The sequence below is a fragment of the Tiliqua scincoides genome, chromosome 2, assembly GCF_035046505.1.
Source record: "Tiliqua scincoides isolate rTilSci1 chromosome 2, rTilSci1.hap2, whole genome shotgun sequence".
Taxonomy (NCBI): domain Eukaryota; kingdom Metazoa; phylum Chordata; class Lepidosauria; order Squamata; family Scincidae; genus Tiliqua; species Tiliqua scincoides.
This window is the reverse complement of record NC_089822.1, coordinates 186,712,650-186,720,843: the sequence shown is the minus strand read 5'-3', so window position 1 is coordinate 186,720,843 and position 8,194 is coordinate 186,712,650.

Genomic DNA, 8,194 nt, shown 5'->3' with positions numbered 1-8,194 from the left:
AGGGATGTGCCAGAGTCACAGAGCCCAATTCTGAGCTGCCTGGGGCATGCGGCTGCAGCGGCACTGAAAATGGCTGCCACCGCATCCAGTGCTCTTGCAGCAGCCGTGGGCAGCACCTCAGGAGAAGGGGACTTTCGTTCCCTTCCCCTGGATAAAGGGAGTAGCCTCACAATGGGGCTACTCAATTCACCACCAACCAAAAGGTCGGCGGTGAGGTAAAAGCCTCTGTGTCAGGAGGCAAGCCCAACATAGAGGCTTTGGATCCACTGGAGCGAAGATCCACTGGTCCCACCTCCCTCCCGCCCTGCTCCCTTCCCCCAGCACGCCTCCCTGGAACACCTCATCCCCACCAACCCCCACGCCCCGCATACCTCTCTGCTGCTCAACGGTCCGTGCAACCGCCGAGCGGCAGAGGCTGGGCACCCGCCTGGTACTAACACAGCGCCAGACAACGCTGGGCTAGCACCAGTGCTCACCTGGCGTTAGGGCTTGCAAATGTGCCTTACGGCATGTTTGTGACAGGGCACTCTGACAGAGCTCAGGATTGGGCTCACAGCGCCAAATCTTGAGTTGAGTCCCAAGTCACTGCCCCAACTTGAGTCACACAGAAGTCATAATGGGTGGCTGTTGTGACTTGTCCAGTTTTTTGTTTTTTGAGTCATTTTGAGTCCAAGAATTTTTGAAAAACAAGTCAAATTGTGAAAGTGGCAAAAAAATGATGCTCAAATGATGCCCGCTTGGCTTTTGTTGCATCTTTTTGTTTTTTACTTGGCTTCTAGCAAATTAGTAAAAATACAGTAGTGTTTATTTCTTTGTTTTTTTCCTGAATTTCTTTGGTTATGGAATTCACTATTCTTGCCCAAACATGATTTAAATAGGTTTTTCCTAAGGGCAGAATTAATTTTTTTTAAATTATCTTGTATATGGGGGGAGGTCAAAACTGAACTAGAATAAAAAAAATTAGACAAGTTTTTCCCATAAACTTTGCCACTCCATATTCCATGTATCCACCCACAAGAAGGGAATTAATTGTTCTAAAGCGTTTCACTTCCCTTTCTCATTTTTTAAGTTTGAGAGTTCAACTAAAAGGACAATGTGGTCAATCAGAACTTATTTTTTTTTAATATTAACATTCTTTTTTTTATTATTTTAAAAAATTTACACCCCACTGTCCCCCTCCCACAGAAGATGCTCAAAACATCTAAACACTTACAACCAGAAATCAGATAAAAACATACTTTTAAAAAGTGTATAACATAGTTCAAAAACAGCATATACTGTACAATGGTCATAGGAGGGAAATGGACAGATGTAAAAGCTTTGTCAAGAAAAAACAGATCTTTAAAGGCCACTGAAACGCCACCAAGGAGGGAGCTAGATAAGCCTTCTGGTGCAAGGAGTTCCACATGTTGTGCATTGCCACATAAAAGGCCCTCTTGTGTGTCCTTGCCAACTGCACAGCAGTGAGTGACAGAATGCATAAAAGGACGTCTTTAAATGAATGCAGAGGATAAGGAGTCTTGTGTGTGGATGGGAGGGGGAGTCCTTTAAGTATGTACACCCGAAGCATTTAAGAGGCTTTGATGGTAATAACCAGCATCTTGAATGGATCAACAAATCCTGCCCTTCAACTGACCACAGTTCCCACACCAACTTACAAAACATAATAAAATTAAAAAACAAACAAAAACACACAATTTAAAAGAGACAGCAAGTCTTAAAAAGAAAAAAAACCTACTCCAGAAGAAAATCCAAACTCAGCCAAAGTGAAAACACAGTTAACCGTGCAATCCTATTCATGCCTACTCAGAAGTAAACCCCATTGAATTCAATGGGATTTACTGTTATGTAAGTCTGTATAGCATTGCAGGCTTATAAGACTTGAGAAAGTAAAAATCTTTATTACTGCAATATCAGATTTTTTAAAAAAAATTTTTTATAAACAAATTAAAACAAATGACCACAGATACTTGCAAGACACTTGTTTTAGCAGAGCCAGTTCACACACTGTGGGGCTTAGTCAGATAATATCATGATTTCTCTGCCTTGGAGAAGCCATGGATATCTGAGCTTGCACAAACCTGAGAGAATCAAGAAAGGATAAGTCTTCATTTTTTCTTACTTTTCTCACTTATTGAAAGAAAAACAGGTCCTCCATGCACATACTCCCAGTCTGTCTCAGAGTCCTGTAACTTTATAGATGGAACTTCCAGAAGGCAGCAGTGTTAGCGTCTTGCAGCAAACATTGTTGTGGAAGATTGAACTTACACATTTTTTGAAGCATAAGGTTTTGCAAACTAGAGGCCACCTCTAGAAGGTGTGTATGGATATAGAGACATTAAAAAGGAAAACATTAAAAGAAAGCAAGGCTGGCCCCAAACCTCCTGAGGCAGTATGCCAAATGCTGCCTTCCAGTACCCAATGATAAGCCTTTATCTCCTACTCTCCAATATTCTAACTCAGTACTCTCCTTCCCTCCATATTTCCTTTTCTTCTCTGTCCCTTTTCCAACCCAGGGAGTGGAACGAGAAGGAGGGGCAGTGGAAGCAAGTAGGCAGACAGAGATGGTCACCTCCCCCATCTCCTGCCTAGGGTTGGTTTCATGGATGGGCCAGCCCTGAAAAAACATGATAGGTATATAACTGAAATAGTAAGAGATTTGCTACCATCTTCTGGCAGTGATATGTAATTACTTCAGTATCAAGTTAGCTTGTATTTACACAAATGTGAGCAGATTTGGATTATACTGTTTAGCATCTCTTGCTAAATATAAGAGGGGCACCTCTTGAACAACTCATTGTCGCATACGTCGGTTTTGAGTTACAAAAATCCACTTTTTGTTCTATAAGGCAATTGTGTTTTCATTTTCTGGTTAATTAGCTATAACTTTTGATAGAATACAGATATTCCAATGGGGTTTGTTTCATTGCATTCTACATTAAATTACCTTTCCAATGATATATAACATGATGGTATTAATCATATATATCAAGATTTTCACAATTTTGGTCACTAGTGTCAAGCTCAGTTTGTTGCCTCCCTAAAGCTTGATGCCTGGTGCAACTGCTACCCCCTGCACCCCCTTACCTACGCCACTGCCTGGTACAAACTTGTAACATGGGTTCCCTCTCTCCCTCCAAAAGACTTCAGGTTGGTTCAGATTATTAATTAAGGGTCCAACCCTAAGAGGGCCAAGCGCTGGGTGTCGCGAATGTGCCATAAAGCACATTTGTGGCATCTGGCGTGTAAGGAGTACCCTGCTGTGCCAGCACCAGTTGGCACTGGGCGTCAGCACTGGGCGACAATTCTGTGTGGCTGCCAGCAGTAAGTGGCATGGCTGGGCAGTGGTGTAGCATCTGAGGGCATGGGGAAGGTGGTTAAAGGAGGGCAGAACTGGGTGGGGGAAGGATCAGGCCCAGGCACAGGCCCAGGAGAGAGATGGAGATGGCGGCAGACTCTCCTGTCATATCTTATGCTCCCTCCTGCCCTGGGCAGCCCAACATGACCCTTGCCAGGTCTGTGCCCACTCAAAATGGATGCAGATATGAGGAGACCCACTGGCATCACAGCAGCGTTACCTGGGGTAAGGAAGCAAATGCTCCCTGAGGAGACTCCCATTGCTAGCCCGGCACCCATAGGTCACCATTTTGGTGCTGCTTTAGCCCTGGGTGCCGGTGAGGATAGGACTGGGCTGTAATCATGGTGACTACGAACGTGGCCTGAGGCCATGCACCCCCTCCTCACCTTATTTTCTTGATTCCAACATGAAGCCAAGACATCAATACATGTTTAAACAATGGCTTCACAGCTCATGTGAACCTGGGAACTGTGGTTTAACTGGTTTACAAGCCAGGATGTTAAACCAACTTGAAATCCTGGTTTAACAAACTGTTTTGAAAGCTGGAGTTAAACCACAGTTCTTAGTTTTGGAGAATCTGTGGAACCATCATATAAAAACAAATCAAGGGCCACTTCCTCCATGCACAGGCCAGCTCCCCCTTGTGTTCAGTAAATGTTTGGGGATTGTAGTGAAAATCCTGGATCCCTTTCCCTCCCATTTTCCTTTTTAAAAAACAAAACAAAAACAAAAACAAAAAACTATTTTGGACCCCTCTAGTCTCTCAAAGGCTTTTGTGGTGTCCCAACTTCCTAAAAAGACTGCTGATCTTTGTTGTTCCTGTTTGCTTTTTGATCTGGGCCTTGCTATGAATCCTCTCCTTGTATTGTTACTTCAGTGTTTTAAAGAAACTTGTCCCACTTTTAACTGATTTTTTCCAACCTGCCCTAATTTCACTCCAGAGAGGATGGGCTGTCAAGCCTACCAGATTGCTACATTCTGTGACTTCCTTGTTTCCTAAGGGAATTCCCCCACATGTCAGGGCTGTCATTGATCTGGGGAGGGGGAGGCTTTCCCAAGGCATTCTCTTTCTTCCTGGGTTTCCTCATCTTGGGTGGTGGCAGTACAAAGACTACCAATTTCCTAGTAAATCCCAGTAAGAAGAGTGAAGCAGAGAGCAAGGGAGAAAGGGCCTTTACTATCTCCTAGGAGCTGTGCCCATTTTGCCCTCTGTCCTTTTACCTTTACAGGGATTATGTGCGAAGGGAGATACTATCTAACTCCAGATGTGCATGAGGGCCATCACCATAGAAGAAGCTGGAAGATTTGCCCTTTCAGGAATATTCTAGGCCTCTTTCTTGAATTTTTGTACAAAAATATGAACCTGCCTATACTGAGCTTAACCATTGGCCCATCTATCACCTGGATTTCTACAAATCTCATAAGAGACTGCAGGGGGAGGGGCCCTCCGGTATGCTCATGCCTGGCCCAGCACTTTCTTTGTGCACAACATGTTCTTAAGTAAAGAACTCTGTTCCTCACACGGAAAAGATACAGAAAAAACAAATACAACTACAAAACTATAATTTATACAAGTCTGGGTGTGAATTAAAGAAAAGCTGCTCTGAAATTAAGAGCTTGGATCTTAAGGTAAAGAAAGTTTTAATTGATAATCTTTCTACCAAGGGTAGAACTATGTGGAAAACATTTGGCTTCAGAGCTAATGCAATGTAACGACTAAGAGTATGAGTTATGTGAAGTAATTGCTACCAAATCTCATGTCTAGAATAAACTCACTAAGTGCAATTCTATTCATGTCTACTCAGAAGTAAGCCTCAATGTAACTTCCTCCCAGGTAAGTGGACATAGAATTGTAACCTAAGAAGGAGACTGTTCCAGGGAGAGAACACACAACTATGGCTCACTGTCAGACAAATGGGAACAGAAGCATGCTCTCCAGTTTTCGTACTCACAAAAAGCAGGATGGAGCTTCTTCTTGGTTCAACAGGAAGGGTAGGGACAATCTACATGGTCCCTGTCTTGCAGGGCCTGTAGCATCTTATGCACACTAATGTGGAGGTCCTATAGCCCTTGTCTCACCAAGACACTTGGCCTCATATCTTCTATGCAGAGCTGTCCCTTGGGCAGCTGAGGCAACTGAGGGCCCAATCCAACTTTCCAAGACTGGTGCAGCTGCAATGTAGTCCTGAGGTAAGGGAACAAACATTCCCTTATCTTGAGGAGGCCTCTGTGACTACCTCCCCACTGCAGGATACAGTGCACGCCCCATTAGCATGGCTGCATTGGCACTGGAAAATTGGGTAGAACTGGGCCCTGAGGCAGCTGCCCTGGGCACCATGCTTTCATGACCAATATATGGCCATAATAGGTGGCTCCCACACTAGTTGAGTTGCCCAGGGCGCACACCCTGCCAGCACCCTTTTAGAGAGAGCTCTGTTTCTAAGAGGTGGAAGGCCTGATGCCACTGTCACTCCCTCTCTGGGATCCGATTGCCTCATATATCATATGAAAGTGTGGTTCTGCTATGATAGATCCTGCTTCCCCTCTGGGTCTTTCTCTCTTATCCTGACTTAAAGTTTGCCTTCTTAGCTTCTTCCCCCCACATCAACCAGATGAGTACATATCAACTAAGGGCCCAATACTAACCAGCCCTTGGGCTGGCGCAAGTCATATGCACCAGACTGGAGGTATCAAAAAATGCTGTAAGGCACATTTGTGCCACAGGGAGAGGAGGGAGGCCAACCTGGGTGCCAAAGAGCTGGCGCAAAGGTAAGATCACATCCACCAAGTCACATCCACCTAGCGTGGGGGCTAGGGGAAGGTGAGAAGGGTGGAACAGAGTTGTTTTGGGATGGGGGAAGAGTGGGTGTGTGGGTGGGCCTGTGGGTGGGCTGGGGCAGAGCACAGGGTGGGTCCAGAATCTGGCACTTAGGGTGGATCCTTATGCCATCCCTGGGCGACCTGACACAGCTCTGGGCTGCTCAGATCTGCACTACCTCTTTAGGTGGCACAGATTTGAGTAGCCTCATTGGGGCTGCTGTGGCATTACCAGGGATAAGGAGAACAAATTCCCCTTCAGCTGCAGGCAGCCCCCAACCCTGGATACGAGGCAGGCCAACTGAACTCCCTATTCCAGTGCAGATTAAGATTGGGCTGCCCGTGATATGAACAAATGTATGCATTTTCCAGACTCAAATAACCTTCTATTACTGGGAGCAAGGAGGGAATTTTAATACTGCCTCTGCTATTAAAATCCTTGGGGGGGGGGGTACTGGTCTGCATAGACTCTATCACACCATGGTTTCTACTACTCAGAAAGTAGTGGAAGGTTGGAAATGTTATTTGTCTCTCTGTGTAATGAAAAACAGGCTGCATGTCTCTACAGAGGAAAAGTGGGGAAAAGTTGCAGAACACATTCCCCTTCCATCAATTGCTAGTGAAAAATCACTTTTCCCTTGCTGTTTTTCTTCCCAGGAGAAGATATGGGAATCATGTCTTTTTCCTCAGAGGGTGGAAGGATAAGGAGCCCCCGCTGGATCAGGCCAAAGGCCCAACTAGTCCAGCTTCCTGTATCTCAAGGTGGCCTACCAGGTGCCTCAGGGAGTACACAAGACAATAAAAGACCTGCATCCTGTTGCCATTCCCTTCATCTGGCATTCTGAGATAGCCTATCTCTAAAACCAGAAGATTGCACATACCCATCATGGCTTGTAATCTTTGATGGACTTTTCCTCCAGAAATTTGTCCAGTTCCCTTTTAAAGGCATCTAGGCTATATGCCATCACCACATCCTGAGGCAAGGAGTTTCACAAACTAATCACACCCTGAGTAAACAAATATTTTCTTATGGCTGTTCTAACTCTCAATTTTAGTGGATGTCTCCTGCTTCTGTTGTTGTGTGAGAGGGAAAAGCACATCCCCCCACCCACTTGGGAAGGGTTCAGCAGCTTCGTCATCCCTCTTTCCTCCACTGCCAGATTCCAAGATTGCTTTTCAATAGGCCCACAAACAACTGATGGAAAGACAGACAGAACTCCTTCCAGGTCCTGCTTACTATCCGACCCAGAAATGAGTGCAGGTTCATTCCATTCCCCTGACTTCCATCTTTCTGCCCTGTGTCTGTTTCCTTTGAAATTAATTGCTCCTTAAAATGAGAGGCCCTCAGGATGCACCAACCTTTCTCCCTTCTGTGCCACCCAGAGAGAGAAAGAGCAGTCACTTGTGTGCTCTCCCCAGCCAGTGGAGCACACTCCTATGCATGTCTACTCAGAACTAAGACCCATTATAGTCAATGGGGCTTACTCCCAGGTAAGTGTGGCTAGGATTGCAGCCTCAGAGCCCAATCCTATGCATGTCTCCTCAGAAGTAAGTCCCATTATGTTCAATGGGGCTTACTCTCAGGTAATTATAGTTAAGATTACAACCTCAGAGCCCAATCCTATGCATGTCTACTCAGAACTATGACCCACTATAGTCAATGGGGCTTACTCTCAGGTAATTATAGTTAGGATTACAACCTCAGAGCCTAATCTATGCATGTCTACTCAGAACTACGACCCATTACAGTCAATGGGTCTTACTCCCAGGTAAATATGGTTAGGACTGCAGTCCAATCCTATACATGTCAGCTCAGAACTAAGTCCCGTTTTATTCAATGGGGCTTATTCCCAGGTAAATGCGGATAGGATTACTGCCTCAGAATCAAATCCTGCGCATGTCTACTCAGAACAAAGACCCATTGCAGTCAATGGGTCTTACTGCCAGGAAAGTGTGGTAAGCATTGCAGCCTCAGAGCCCAATCCTATGCATGTCTACTCAGAACTAAGTCCCACTATG